This window comes from Periplaneta americana, chromosome 11, assembly GCF_040183065.1.
Source record: "Periplaneta americana isolate PAMFEO1 chromosome 11, P.americana_PAMFEO1_priV1, whole genome shotgun sequence".
In the NCBI taxonomy this organism is placed as follows: Eukaryota; Metazoa; Arthropoda; class Insecta; order Blattodea; family Blattidae; genus Periplaneta; species Periplaneta americana.
The window spans coordinates 140,115,640-140,130,661 of record NC_091127.1 but is presented as its reverse complement, the minus strand read 5'-3'; the positions used below and the strand labels follow the sequence as shown (position 1 = coordinate 140,130,661).

The following is a 15,022-nucleotide window of genomic DNA, read 5'->3' as shown; positions in this document are numbered from 1 at the left end:
TTTCTGGCTTTTTGGTTGGATGTGTAGAATTTCCATGTCTGTGTTGATGTCTCTGTATGTGTAGTTAGCATTTGTGATGTGTTCTGCATATGTGAAAGTGTTTTGTAATTTTGTTTTGGCTGTGATGTGTTCTTTGTAACGTATTTGAAATGATCTGCCTGCCTGTCCTATGTAGAAGTTGTTGCAGGTGTTACATTTGAGTTTGTATACGCCTGTGTAGTTACATTTGTTTGTTTGTGTTGTAAGCGTGTTGAGATATTTTTGTAGAGTATTATTTGTTCTGTATGCGATGTTGTAATTTAATTTCTTGAATGAGGTTGCAATCTTGTGTGTGTTTTTGTTTCCGTATGATAATGTCATATATATGATCTTGTGTTTGTGTTATATTCTTATGTTTCTTGTGATTATTTTTGTCTTTCATATTACGTTGTATATTATGTTAGGGTTGTATCCGTTTTCTTGTGCTATGTATTTGATTGTGTTTAGCTCTTCGTTATAATCCTGTTGGTTCATTGGTATGTTGAGTAGTCTGTGTACCATTGTTCGGAATGCAGCTTGTCTGTGTTGTGTTGGGGATTGGGTGTTTTTGTATGTTTTTTTGTTGTTGTTGTTGCTGGTTTTCTGTAGATTTTTAATGTGCCGACTTTTGTTATTGATGATGATGGCCAAAAGCAGGCCGAAACATGGTAACAAGGTAACAAAAATTTAACACATGAAAGTCATATAATACATTTTCCAAAACAAGTAGAGAACTAAAACCGATAACTGATACTGGAACATCACTCAATGTTAAGAAAAGTTCCAAACAATTTATACACCATTCGAAGAAGCATCCTGAAATATTGTGAAATCTCTAATATTACATAATGCAATATATGGCAGCCAGATTGGAAATGGGGATGGAGAGTAGTAGGGGAACAATATTAGTTAGGAAAATTAAATTTTTGGGTTAGGGTAAAGTTGCCTAATTCCGTGATATCATTAATTCCGTGATACGTTTTTTTAACTTTAATGTCCTGGGATCGGTTATCTTGCTATGAAGTTCACAGATGTCTCAAAAGTAAGCGAAAAATGCACTCTTTCGAGAAAGTTGCCTGGCGCTATGGTCGAACGTCAAAGCTTTGACTGACATTCAATTTAGAAAAAAATGTATCACGGAATTTGGGGTGTCACGGAATTTGGCAACTTTACCCTATATCGTAGAGAAAGAAGAAAATGATATTTTGAAAAGATGTTTAAGATATCTACAAACGATGAAAACTAAGTCAGATTGGTCAAAAGAATTAGAAAATAATGTAACCAGTTTAGGACTAAATTGGTTATGGCAAGAAATTGGGGAAAGTAATATAAATTTGATACTTAAAGTCATAATGAGGAAAAGTAACGAGATAGTGATACAAAAATTGTTTAGCAATTTAAATGGGTTACTTACTTACTCACTGGCTTTTAAGGAACCCGGAGGTTCATTGCCGCCCTCACATAAGCCCGCCATTGGTCCCTATCCTGAGCAAGATTAATCCATTCTCTATCATCATATCCCACCTCCCTCAAATCCATTTTAATATTATCTTCCCATCCACGTCTCGGCCTCCCTAAAGGTCTTTTTCAAAATCATTAATCAATTACAAAGAAATGAAAATTACATGGGGATAGGAAGAATATACAAAAGTTAACAGAGAAGAAAGGTTGGGTCTAGCGCGGTGGAGATTGGGAATTTGGAAGCTAAAAAATAGGAGAGGAGATGTAGGAAAGACATATTATGTCCTTTATGTAATAGAAAAGAAGACGCATTACACATTCTGCTACCTTGTCCAGAAAATGAAGAACAAGAAAATTACAATTTATGCTGACGATACAACTTTTGTTATCACAAATAATAAATATAGGGGAGACCTGTGTACCTAGGACCACTTTTTTTCTAATCTGTTTAAAGTTTTTCAGATAAATCCAAAGAGAAAATTTTAAATGTCAGATGTAAGAATAGGTTTTATTGCTTATAATGACACGCTTACATTTAAATAAAATAATATCTATGCTCTTAAAAAATATGATTTCTGAAACTCTACAAGTGGCCCTAGGTACAATGACTGGTTGCACCTAGGACCATGCATGCTTGTACCTTGGGCCATTTATTATTATCTCACATTTCAGTACTCTAATTGTGGTTTATTTTATTTTAGCATAAATATATAATTGAGTCATATTTAATGTCAAAAATGAAAACAAAAAAAATTATTTCAAATTGTGACTCTTACTGCACTTTCTAAAAAATGTTATATCCTTCAAAATTTACACTAAAAGCCAGTTGAAGACACTGGCGTGCAGTTCCACCTGTTTTTACAGGGACTGGAAGTTTCATAACAATATCTTCCTTAGAGATACCATATATTTCTTCTTTGTCATATAAAAATTTATTGGTAGCTGTTGAAGATGCTTTCTTCAAATATTTACTATATATTTTACGGAAATGTGGCAATCTCGTTAGATTAGAAAAGGATAGCGCTTATGGTTAAATTCATGAGAAGGAAAGAGACGAATAGTTTCCATTCTTTACTTTACTGCAATTTAAGATTGGAATACTCTATAGTACTGGGTTCGTAGCGCTTTTTCGCTGTGACAAATTTTTTATTTCAGATGAATAGAAGACGAACAATCACTAATATGTTCTCCTACTTTATCTATGACTCTCTGCCAATGCTGGGGTAGTTTTTCAATTCCGTGTCTGAAGAAATCTGCTGGTTTGGAGTTAAAGAAATCGTCAAGCCAAGTTAGTAAAAATTCTTCTTTCCAAAAGAGTTGTCTTGTAGATTCTAATAATAAAAGTAGATAAAAGTAATTTAATTTTCAATATACAGTAGAACCTCTATTATACGTGGTAATGAAGGAGATGGACTGAACGGTTAATCGAAAAAATCGGATAATCCGTACCATGAACAATTTTGTAATTTCCGCCATGGTCTTGTATTTAACTCTCTATGTAGTGGATCAGAAGTTCACTAATTTAAGACTGGTTGTCAACGACGTGTTTTTAAGAGACTAGAAAGCCCTTTGTAATACCTGTCTCAGGAAAGATAGGAATAAAAGAGTCGTCATATTGTAGATTTACGTACTTTCTACACTTTATCCTTGTTTTTTTTATTAAATCGCGTAGTTATAACTCAAATCTCATTTTCTGATGCGAGATGAGCCACAATTTCTCTTTCTCAAACCATTCAATTATTTCCATTTCTTTTTCGATACTTTACACAACACGTTTTCTGTTAACACCCGTAGAAGACATTTCATATACAAGTTATATTATAGAACGCCAATTCGAACAGTAGAAATGCTGTGTAACGATAAAGGCTTGTAATAACACACTCTAGCAAAAATGTATGTAGAATCTACTAATATGATATCCACACCTGTGGAGTGACGGTCAGCGGGTCAGCGTGTCTGGCCGCGAAACCAGGTGGCCCGGGTTCGAATCCCGGTCGGGGCAAGTTACCTAGTTGAGGTTTTTTCCGGGGTTTTCCCTCAACCCGATACGAGCAAATGCTGGGTAACTTTCGGTGCTGGACCCCGGACTCATTTCACCGGCATTATCACCTTCATTTCATACAGACGCTAAATAACCTAGATGTTGATACAGCGTCGTAAAATAACCCAATAAAATAAAAAAATAAATAAAATGACCCGATAAAATAAAAAAAAATCTACTAATATGATGTGCAAAACAGATCTTCATATAAGTTATTTATTTCTGAAGAAGAAAAAAAAAAAGAGCGAGAAATAGACAGTCGGATAATCCGCCAATCGATTAATAGGGTGACGGATAATCGGAGTTCTACTGTATAGAGTTTGAAAATAGTAAAAATGTAACATTCGTGACAACTGGAATGGCTGCCATTACAATTTACAATCCTAAACACAAACAGCTAAAACAATCTGACAACATTTTTGTTTTCTTTTTTTGCTTATAATGGAATTCTGTGATAATGAACTCAGTTTTAAACAATATTTATGAGAGTTAAGATGCCGTTAACCCCCGAAAACGCCACTAGAGCCGTCGCGTTGGTAGAGGATGACCATAGCTTACGTTATGTGTCTCAGGTGTTGCTTACATGGCCTTATAGCTCTTGAAGAGTATTTAGACCATGGTGACGAACATTCCTTCCTAAAAATATCCCACAGATGATCAATTCGGTTAAGATCCGGACTGAGTGATGGCCATTGCATGAATTGAATCCCTACTTCATTGAGGTACTGGAGGATATATCGCGCCACACGAGGACGTGTATTGTCTTCCAAGAGCACGAAATTGTCACCAATAAATGATGCAAAAGGAAGAATATGTTTCCCAAGGATTTCTTTCATCTAGCGATTGGCAATAAGAAACTCACCCTCCACAAAGACAAGGTCCATTCGTAGAGTAAAATTGATGCCTGCACACACCATCACTGAACGGCTATGAAAATTTGCATGGAGAATACCTTTCTCCAGTTCTCCACACTCTTTCTCTTCCATCTGGGGATCTGAAGCAGAATCGGGACTCATCTGAGAACAAAACTGTTCTCCACTATTTCTCAGCCCATTCCTGATCTTCCTTTGCAAACTGTAAGCGAGTTTGACGATGTTGTCTTGTAAGTTCTGGGCCAGGAGAAGGTCTTCTGGAGATCAGGCCAGCATCATGTAACCTCCTCCTCACAGTCCACTCACTGACATTCACACCTCGCAATTTTTCCAGTCGATTTCTGGCTTAGCCCACAGTGTTGTGGCGGTTACGCAGCACTTGAAGGCGCAAGAACTAGTCATCTATTGCAAGAAGTTCATCTTTTCTTACCATATCCCGGTCTTTGAGAATATGAACGAAGTTCCCTGTACCTCTGCACTGTACGTGAAAGCGTCGACGGAGTTGTATACAACACCTGAGCCACATAACGTAAGATGCCATCCTGCCTAAGGTTTTTCCGTGGTTTTCCTAAGGCGCTAAGACAAATGTCGGGATGAGCCCTATAAGAAATGGGCCACGGACCTGCACTCATATCCCCATGAATCTCCCTAATTAATCTAAATTAATTAACAATTACACCTCTCCCCCCTCTTCGTAATTAAGCCATCATATAGCCAAATGGCTGGTCTCTAAATTGAGACGATTCAACAAGGCTGATGACAACAATCACCTCCTACATAATAGCCAAATTGGCTAGTCTCTTATATATGAGACGACTCATCCTGCCTAAGGTATTCCGTGGTTTTCCTAAGGCGTAAGACAAATGTCGGGATGAGCCCTATAAGAAATGGGCCACGGACCTATGCCCTTCCCCATATATATTCCCCTTTATTATAAACGACGTATGCCCTAGTTCAGAACCTATAAATTGTCTATTAAATATACGAGGTCACTCAATTAGTCGCAATTTGAAAGCATAGGGACCGCTCAAATTGCAGATTTAGATTTCTCGGCGCTTCTTCCGACGGCCTTCACATGCTTTGTCATCGAACAACAGATGACAGTGTCTCGCCATCCTAACGGCAAACGCCAGCCATCTCCTCCTCGCCCCGTTCCGTGATCACTTGATCAAATCTCAGTCCCCCTCGCGTATGTGGTACCTAAGAGGTTACGTCCAATTTCGGCTTCCCCTTCAAAATTTTCTAGAGCTCCTTCAGTGGAGCAGCGTAACCCGGAGTGAGACTAGTGGCCAACAGGCTTGGAGCTCACATACTTAGTTTTGTACAGCCCCCAACCCCTTGCAAGGACGCGTTTTGCGTACCTTTTAAATTTGTCCTCCCAATTCTCTTTCGATTTTTCGAACGTAAGATGCTGCCATCCTCTACCAACCCCACTGCTCTAGCAGCTTTCATGGGTTTAAAGGCATCTTACCTCTCTTAAAATTTGTTTAAAACTGAGTTCAATATCACACAATTCCATTATAAGCAAAAAAAGAAAACGAAAATGTTGTAAATTTGTTTTAGCTGCTTGTGTTTAGGATTGTAAATTTTAATGGCACTGCAATAAATACAGACAAAGGGACAGGAAGTGGCAAAGATGGTGTCATAAACCACCCAATGGGTAAACTTTTCTCCCCAAAACATGAATTAACACTTGCCTAACACAAAGAGATCCTTAGAAGCACACAGTAATCTTATAATTTGTATTATGGTGTGATCTTTCAAATTTATTCACCAGTTGCGTTTTTTTTTATTTTTTTTTTCTCGGCAGTGTATTTAGTATTTATTTATTTAACCTGGTAGAGATAAGGCCATTAGGTCTTGGCTTCTCTCTGCTAGGGATTATATTGCTTGCTAGAATATTACGTTCTTTATTTCATTTCATCCCTTCGTTTTAAACATGTTAGGGATATTTCGATGTCGTAACATCTCCTTGAACTCTAAAGTAAGTATAAAACGCCACATCCAAAAGGCGCTAGTACACAGTGCGCTACGCTTAGGCTATAAAATTCACGTTTTATGAAAATTGGTCGATATCTGAAACTCCAGCCCTTATATCACTCATGAAACAACGACAGCTATTCACGAGGGTGCGACACCGTATCTTGAGAGAACACGTGGCATCGATGTGGGTAACTTCTTTCCACTTGACATCATTATCAGCAATAGGGTGTTAAAACTGTTAGCGTAAATAAGTGCTTCGTTCCCACGTGCATGAAGCGGATTGTGCACTCCTTCAGTGGCGTTCCCCTCCAGTAAGATAATCTGTTTTCAACCTCAGAGTCTATATTTCAAGGTTCTCATTGAATCCCAGATGTAGGTCTATTGTAGTCTATTATCTTACTGTTCCGACTCTCGTTTCACCTATAGTCTCTAGCCTATACAATCACTTATAATTTTTAAAATACTTTACTGCAATTTGATATATAAAAATACATCTACATTATTTATACCACATTTTCATATAACATATTTTGAAAAATATTCATATTACAAAATGACTGAATACTGTTTATGTAAGACCATGTGAAGACATTAAATGTTATTGGTTCTTTGCGTGGCATACTCCCAATCACTTTAGTTAAACTCGTTTAGACATTTCCTTTTTCACCAGTTTCAACAAATTCCCAATTGGGTTCAAATCCGGAGAATTTCCGGGCCAAGATAAAAGAGAGATATTTTCCGAAAAAAGTTTTCACTCTTTTAACAGTATAACAGGGTGCCAAAACATGCTTAACTGTAATTTTATAATCTGAAAATGTACAGCAAATATTGTTGACAACTTGTTCTAAAAATGTACTGAAGAGGCTATATGAAATTGCAGTAAATGTAGAAGTAAAATAAAGCATTTGAAAAATTGTAGGTGATTCTATTAATGCGGCCATGTAATGTCTAAGACTCCTGCTCACATGAGGCGCTGTTAATAAATACAGGGCGTTAAAAAATAACGTTTACAACGTTTCAGGGATGATAGAGGAGATAAAAAAACATGTTTTACGTGACAAAACTTTAGCAGATGCGCAGTGTTGCCGCTAGATGGCCAGAAGGAATAGATGACTTGACTTCCGTCACAACACACTGGTTAGTTCTGTTTGTACACGACCACCTTGTAGGGCCTTGTCTGTTGCCTAACAGTCTCCGTGGTGGTAATTATTTTGCTTTTATACGCGACGTCCTACCAAAACATTTAAAAAATATCCCATTGAACATCAGAGAACGAATATGGTTTCAGCATGACGGTGCCCCTCCACACTTTGATCGTCGTATCAGGAACCACCTAAATGCTACATTCCCCGATCGATGGATTGGCAGGGGTGGGCCGGTACTGTGGCCACCTCGATCACCGGACCTAACCCTACTGGATTTCCTTTTGTGAGGAGACGTGAAACGTTTTGTGTATGAGACACCGATCGATACGGCAGAAGACTTAGTTGCTCGCGTTTTTTTAAGCTGCGCATGTTATTAGAGAAAATGTTGGCCTCTTTGAGCGTTGCAGACACTCCATAATACGAAGGTACCAGTTGTGCAATGCCTTCAATGGACGGCAGTTTGAACACGACATCTAAAACGACAATTGGTCTTGTTCTTTATGGATTATACTAACACTTACGCACGCAATAAACGACGCATCTACCAAAGTTTTGTCACTTATAAAAGATATTTCTTTTTACCTCCTCTATTACCCCTGAAACGTTGTAAACGTTATTTTTTAACACTCTGTATACAGTTTATACTAAGATGATGGGCCTTAGATATATCTCTATGCGAAGAAAACTTCATGAGAAGGAAACAATTCCAGATGGAAAACAATAATGAGTTACTAAAACTATCCTTGAGCAACGGTTAAAAAATTTCAATTAGGCCTATGAAATCTTAGTGATATAATTTATTAAACAAAAATTAAGAGAAATATGATTAGTGTTGTTAGCTCCATTTTTACGTGTTAACCTATAGTAAGAGGAAAACTAAAGTAGTCCAGCTCTCTCGTCTATCTATTAAATTAAAAAAAAAAACAGCTACCGTCTATGGAAGGTGACCAGTAAGCTAATAATTTCTTGAGACTTAGATAACTTATACTTTTATGGTCCCTAAGGTCAGAAAAATTATCACTTTTGAATTTTAAATCCATATCTAATAATCAAAATATGTGAATTGGAAGCAAAATTGATCTATTCCACGTATTTGTATGATTTCGCATTTTCATATTTAAAAACCACAATCAGTGGAACTTAACGGATTGCTATCTGCAAGAATATCTTAAACTGGTCCTCAGCTATTGGTGGCCGGATATGATAATTTGTGAGCCAACAGCCACTCTAACGGCCGCTGAGATGATTGTATTTTCTGTGTACCAGTATATTAATTTACATTAAATTTATTCAAAACAATCGTGTGACATTTCATGCCACTAACCAGCCCCTTAAAAATTAATTTAATGCACACAAACTATGCGGTAGGTGTATATTTCAGCAAGTTCGGTCTTATAAAATAAACGGTAACAAATAAGGTAACCACGGCTGTTCTATATTATTTAATGTGTCCATAAAATGCTCTCAATAAAATTGACACTGAAGAAATTTTAATACGGCGCAATACTGTTCTCCAACCAAGAGATTAACCGTGAAAGGAATGTGCTTACTATTGCGTCATCTTTTGGAGCGAAGCAGATAATATTACCTTTATAACATCAGTTTAAAAAAATGCGCTCTCCTTCATGTGTTATTTCCATATTGGAGCGGTTAAATGGCAAGTTGTAGCCGATTTAAGTGAACACCATATTTTAACGTTTTGGAAGAAGACTGCCATTCTTAAAAAAGCAATCATAATAGCAAAAAAGAACAGTTTCAATAAATTTATTGAAAATATTAATTACAGAACCGATAGCGCTAAAACATATAAATTTCTGAAGAATATTTCCAGTACACAGGAAAATACTAGCCAACCTATTATTCATAATAACAAAACACTAACAGATAGTAGAGATATAGCAAATGCATTTAATAAACACTACTCAAACTCTCACAGATTACATCCCAATATCAAAAAAACTGACAAATTTATCAAAAGAGAATTACATAAAAATAATAAAAACAATATTACTAGTACAAAATCTGAAATATTTCATCAAAATTTTACTTCCAAAGAATTAACTCTAGCTATACAAAATTTAAAAACCTAGAAATCTCCTGGCCCCGACAACATTCATTCCGAATTTTTTTAACATCTGGGGGAAAAAGCCAAGTCTGTACTTTTATCCATTTTCAATTTATCATTGAACACCACAATTCCTGCAGCTTGAAAAAAGCAATCATTGTACCAGTTCACAAAAAAGGGAAACCTGCTCATGATGTTAATAGTTATCGACCAATAGCACTATTAAGCATGATAGAAAAAACCATGGAGTCCATGATCTCCAACAGATTAACTTGGTATTTAGAATCCCAAAATCTTTTATCACCAAGACAAGCCGGCTTTCGACAACTACACTCTACCAAAGAACAAGTCATACGCCTAGACCAAGAAATAAAAGACAGTTTTAACAAGAAAGATGATACCTTGGCAATATTTATTGACTTTCAGTTAGCATATGACTCTGTTTGGAGAAACAAATTATTACTAGAATTCCAGAAATTAGGTATCTCCAGCAATATGTTCAAATGGATATCAGAATTCTTTAGTCAAAGATTCATTGCCACTAAATTCAATAATTCACTTTCTAGTTACAGACAAACATATCGAGGTCTACCTCAGGGCGCTGTCCTCAGCACAACTTTATTCAATATTTATATAAATGACTTACCCTCCCTATTAGAGGAATCAAACATGAAAACAGCACTATTTGCAGATGATATAGTTTTGTGGACTTCCGGATCTTATAAACATAGAGACAAAATTCAAAATTCTGCTCTTAAAGCTCTAAATCAACTACATGAATGGAATACATCAAATTTGATGACACTCAATTTAAGTAAAAGTAAATACCAAATATTTTCACTCGGTAAAAAGGAAAGAGAATTCAATATCCAATACAAAGACCAACACCTTCCTAGGACTTATGAATCCAAATATCTTGGAGTTATTTTCGATAGTAAGTTAATATGGAGCAACCATTTGAAATACATTTCTGAAAAAGCTCGTAAAAGATTCTCCCTTCTAAAAAGACTAGCAGGAAAGAAATAGGGATGCTCTATGAATACTTTGAACACTACATACAAAATGTTTATACAGCCAGTGCTGACACACTGCGGAGAAATTTTAATTACTTCACCTTTCATAAACGACATAGAATATGTTCAAAACCAAGCTCTCAGACTCATTACTGGTGGAATCAAAACAACTCCAATAGATTCTATGAGATTCTTCACTAATATTAACAGTATCAAAATGACAATTGAAGAAAAAGCACTGATTCAATATGAAAAAATTATCAGATTACCAGGAAACAATTGGCATTCATACAGTCTTCTGTAGATTGAAAACTCAAAAAAGTTTCATATCCATGGTTCAAGAATTAAAACAGAAAATCAATATCCCGAATTTAAAAGAAAACTTACAAATTAAACCAAACTCTTTAACTCTATAAATATAGAATATAATCTAAATTTAACAGAAGAAATACTGAAATCAGAAGTAAACACTGAAATACTGAAACAATTGTCTTTAGAGACAATTAATATTAGGTACCCTCCACAAAAATGGCTTCATTCATACACTGACGGATCCTTGATCTCCAGAGAACAAGGTGCCGGTGCAGGTGTTACGTGCTGTCTCTTCTCACTTTATAGATCAGTTGGATATGGAACAACAAGTGAATGTCTCAGGAATCTTCTATGCCACATCAATAAATTTAGGAATGCAGTTATATTGTCAGACTCCAAAGCAGCTATTCTTTCAATCGTCTCTAAACACACACCTTCATCTCAAACAGCAGAAATAACTAAAATGCTCTCTCAATTAATAGCACTCAATAAAAGAATTGTATTCCAATGGATACCATCCCATTGTGGAATCCTGGGAAACGAGAATGCGGATTCTTTAGCAAAGAAGGGCAACACTGCTACTTACAGAACTGTTACTAAATCTACGTATTACTCTGTGAAGAGATTTATTAACTCTGCATACTTAGACTTCAACAAACAAAATTTGATAACTCATCCCAAGGGAAAAATGGAACTCTCTGCGTCAAAATCCACAGTTAATTCCCGATTTACCACGAAAATCGTCTGTAGCTGCATTTAGATTGGCAACAGGCCATGATTGTTTGGCTAAACACCTGCATAGAATTGGAATATATCAGTCCCCTAACTGCCCATTGTGCAACTCAAACCAATAAATGGATTCGGAACACCTCAAAATCTGTGCTTCAGTGGATGGTCATGATAATATCTTTGAAAAATATTGGAGTGCAAGAGGTCAAATGACTTTATTGTCAAACGCCTGGCATTAGAAAACAACAACAACAACAACACACGTTATTTCCGATATGGAGGGATGAAAATACCAGGAGATTAACCGTGATCTAATTTTGTAACTAGGGTAGTATAAATATATGTGTATCAGTGTTGTCGTTTGTGCTTTGAGAGTTAGCCAATGGAGATGCATGTACCAACGTGTGTGACCTTATGACATCAACATTCATTCACAGCATTACCCCGCTGCGTCTCATTCCCCTGAGACTTTCTCCTGGTTGGAGTACAGTAGGTAAATATGAGGCCTATACTACATTTCACCATTTCCCCTCTTATGCCCAGGGCTGTACTAACATTTATTCTGGGCAACATTTGAGGATTTATATCTGAAAATCTTCACATTATTTTATAAAGTGACGACAGTACCAATATATGTATGCTAGAGTTGGACTTTGAATAATACTGATAAAAGAAAAATCGAATATGTTGAAATGAGGTTTTTGAAATGAGTAGTTACATTAACTTTTAAACTACAAAATATATTGCAAAGAATACGCTTTTTCGTTTTTAGTAACATAACACAGAATGTACATATGGATGAAAAATGTTTTTATGTATATTTGGACAATACAGTAGATACAAAAAAGGTAATTTCTCTGATATTACTAGTATTATTTGTTCTTATGTTATATTCATATGAAAATAAAAATTGAAAAAAAAAATAAACTCTCAACGTAAATATATTAAGAATTAATTTTAAGTAACGAAAATAGTACCAGTCTGTGCTGAACTATATTTTCTTCAGAATTTCTGGACGGATTTTTTTAGATATTAATACCTACGAGTCATCAGCAATTATGTACAACCTTTACACAACAAAAATGCTTCCATATGCTAACTCCTCTTCGTAAGACTTTGGTTGATTGTGTAAGAGTTTCAACGTGAACGAATTTATTATGCACGAATCGTTTCGGAAACTCGTTTCAAACATATCAGCGCATTAAATCGTAGATAACTCTGTATGCACATGTAACTGTCTTTCTAGAAACCGGACATAAGTGTAATTGGACTTGACCCATATAGTTTTAACATTTCTCTTATTTCAACAATGTTTCGAGCAAGCACATTAAATTTGAAGAAAATGTCACAGATTTTACAATAAGTAATAGTTATCTTTCCCTCCGTTGCACTGTTGAACTCAAAAGTCAATATGATTCTTTCAATTTACCTTATCTTAAAAAGATCTCAATGGACAAGAGGAGAGAGTGTCTCTAGGGTTGCATTAATCCTGGCGAGTGCTGCTACGATAACCTATGGACAAAAATAGAAAAATTGATTAGTCATGCGGAGAGCAAATCGTGGCAAACTAAAAGCAAGACGATCATCAATCATCGTTGTCAACATGTCAGTTTACTAGCACACAATTTTTCAGATTACAACAGTTTTTCATGCCGACATTTTTGCCATTATGACAAATATATGAGAAAGTATTGAAAAGAGATACACATGACAGCATTATAATATTATCTTATTATAAAACATTTCTGCAAGTTATTGAATTTCTTATTGTACGATCTAAATTGGTAACGCAATACCTACAGCTATTCACGATATTGCCTTAACACAGTTCCGTTGATCCTGTTTTGAGTACACGGATACGAAGCAATTTAGGAAGGGAATAGGAAAACAATTTCAAATATTTAATCTCTCTCTGATGTAGTAGGCTATATGCTGTCAGAAAGATGAGGAGCCTGGGTAATTAGGAAATATAAAAATTCTGCAAAATTATTTCATATTTCGGGTAATCAACTTTTTAATTAAAAACTAAATAAGATCAAGCCTTACAACAAATTCATCAATATAAATAGATTATACTTAAAGTAGGTTGTTGTCTTCTAACTGAAATTATATTGTCTTCTAACAGAAATTCTAAGGTAAAATGGTGTTCTGTATGAGACTGACACAGAAATCAGCCATTCCTGATTAGAATATTTACAAACAAATGAAACTTCTGTAAATTTATTAAAGAAATGAGAAAATTTAACAAACCTTCAGTCATATATTATTCCAAGAATACTAATGGAACTAGCAAGAAGCCGACAAAATGAAATTGCATAATTTAATGAAATCTACAAAGCACTCCCAGTAAAAGTATTCTTACTCGAAAATTGTGTTTTGCAAAGATATGCTATTTCCTAGTAAAATACTGCTGTAAAAATATTTCAATAAATAGATACCGAAATCTTTGATAATTTACTATTTTATTATTAGAATTTCATACTTCCAACCAGTAAGCAGCGTTGGAAAAAATTTGCGAAAGTATATGTGATTTTCGACGTACGATAGTATTTTACTAGGAATGCGACAAGATTTGAACAGACTCCAAAATAATATGTATTGCTCACTGTTACACTTTTAGTACATCATACTAGTTTTCTCCAATAAAACGGTCAACCAATCATGGCTGTTTATCCTACAATGTTATAACTTCTATAGCATTTGTTTATTTTTATCACTTCCCTAGCATTTATTTGTTTTTATTACCTCCCTATCATTTGTTTATTTGCTTGCCAACATTTCAAACTGCAAATTATTTACAGTACTATAAAACATTCTTTGCGATCGTCATTTGTTCCCCCATAGATAGTCAACTGAAAATGGTGGCTCCGTTCTAACGTTTTGGTCAAACTAACATTACTGAAATAGAATTTTAGTAAGTCAATTAAAATTCTATTGTATTGCGGTACTTTATTTCCTCTAATGTTTATATACTTTCTTCGAATCGTGTAATAGCCAATTAAATATTACAGGGTTTGATTTTCTCTAGATAAATCAAAACCTTAAGTGAGATTACTGTTGACAAAAGCTTTCGGTCACTGAAATAAAACGCCGGAGTTAGGTTCCTTGGTTACACATCCATTTCATCTCTTTCGATACAAGAGTGTGTAATGTAATTATTATTATCGGTAGGAGCAAGAATGTGTTATTTATAAAGCTTTATTATTTTCTCTTCGATATTACTTCATTTTTATTATCAACAGTTACATACCAATGCCCACTGTTACAAAAACTAATACCAATGGCGGGAATCAGTGACTGGGCCCACAGAGTTTACACTGTTTCTGTAATGTGAAGTGTTAATTTCTATAAGATTATGCATATTATGAACTATGTTTGTGAAA

At 35.3% G+C, this 15,022-nt stretch overlaps 1 long non-coding RNA gene across 1 annotated transcript in view; it reads right to left on the bottom strand.

The window, feature by feature from the left end:
• LOC138708639 (uncharacterized) overlaps positions 1 to 15,022 on the bottom strand; it is a 1,278,266-nt gene that overhangs the window by 854,931 nt on the left and 408,313 nt on the right. The window contains exon 2 of the long non-coding RNA XR_011334745.1: positions 13,069 to 13,151. This is a non-coding gene — a long non-coding RNA (uncharacterized lncRNA). The remainder of the gene's footprint in view (positions 1 to 13,068; positions 13,152 to 15,022) is intronic.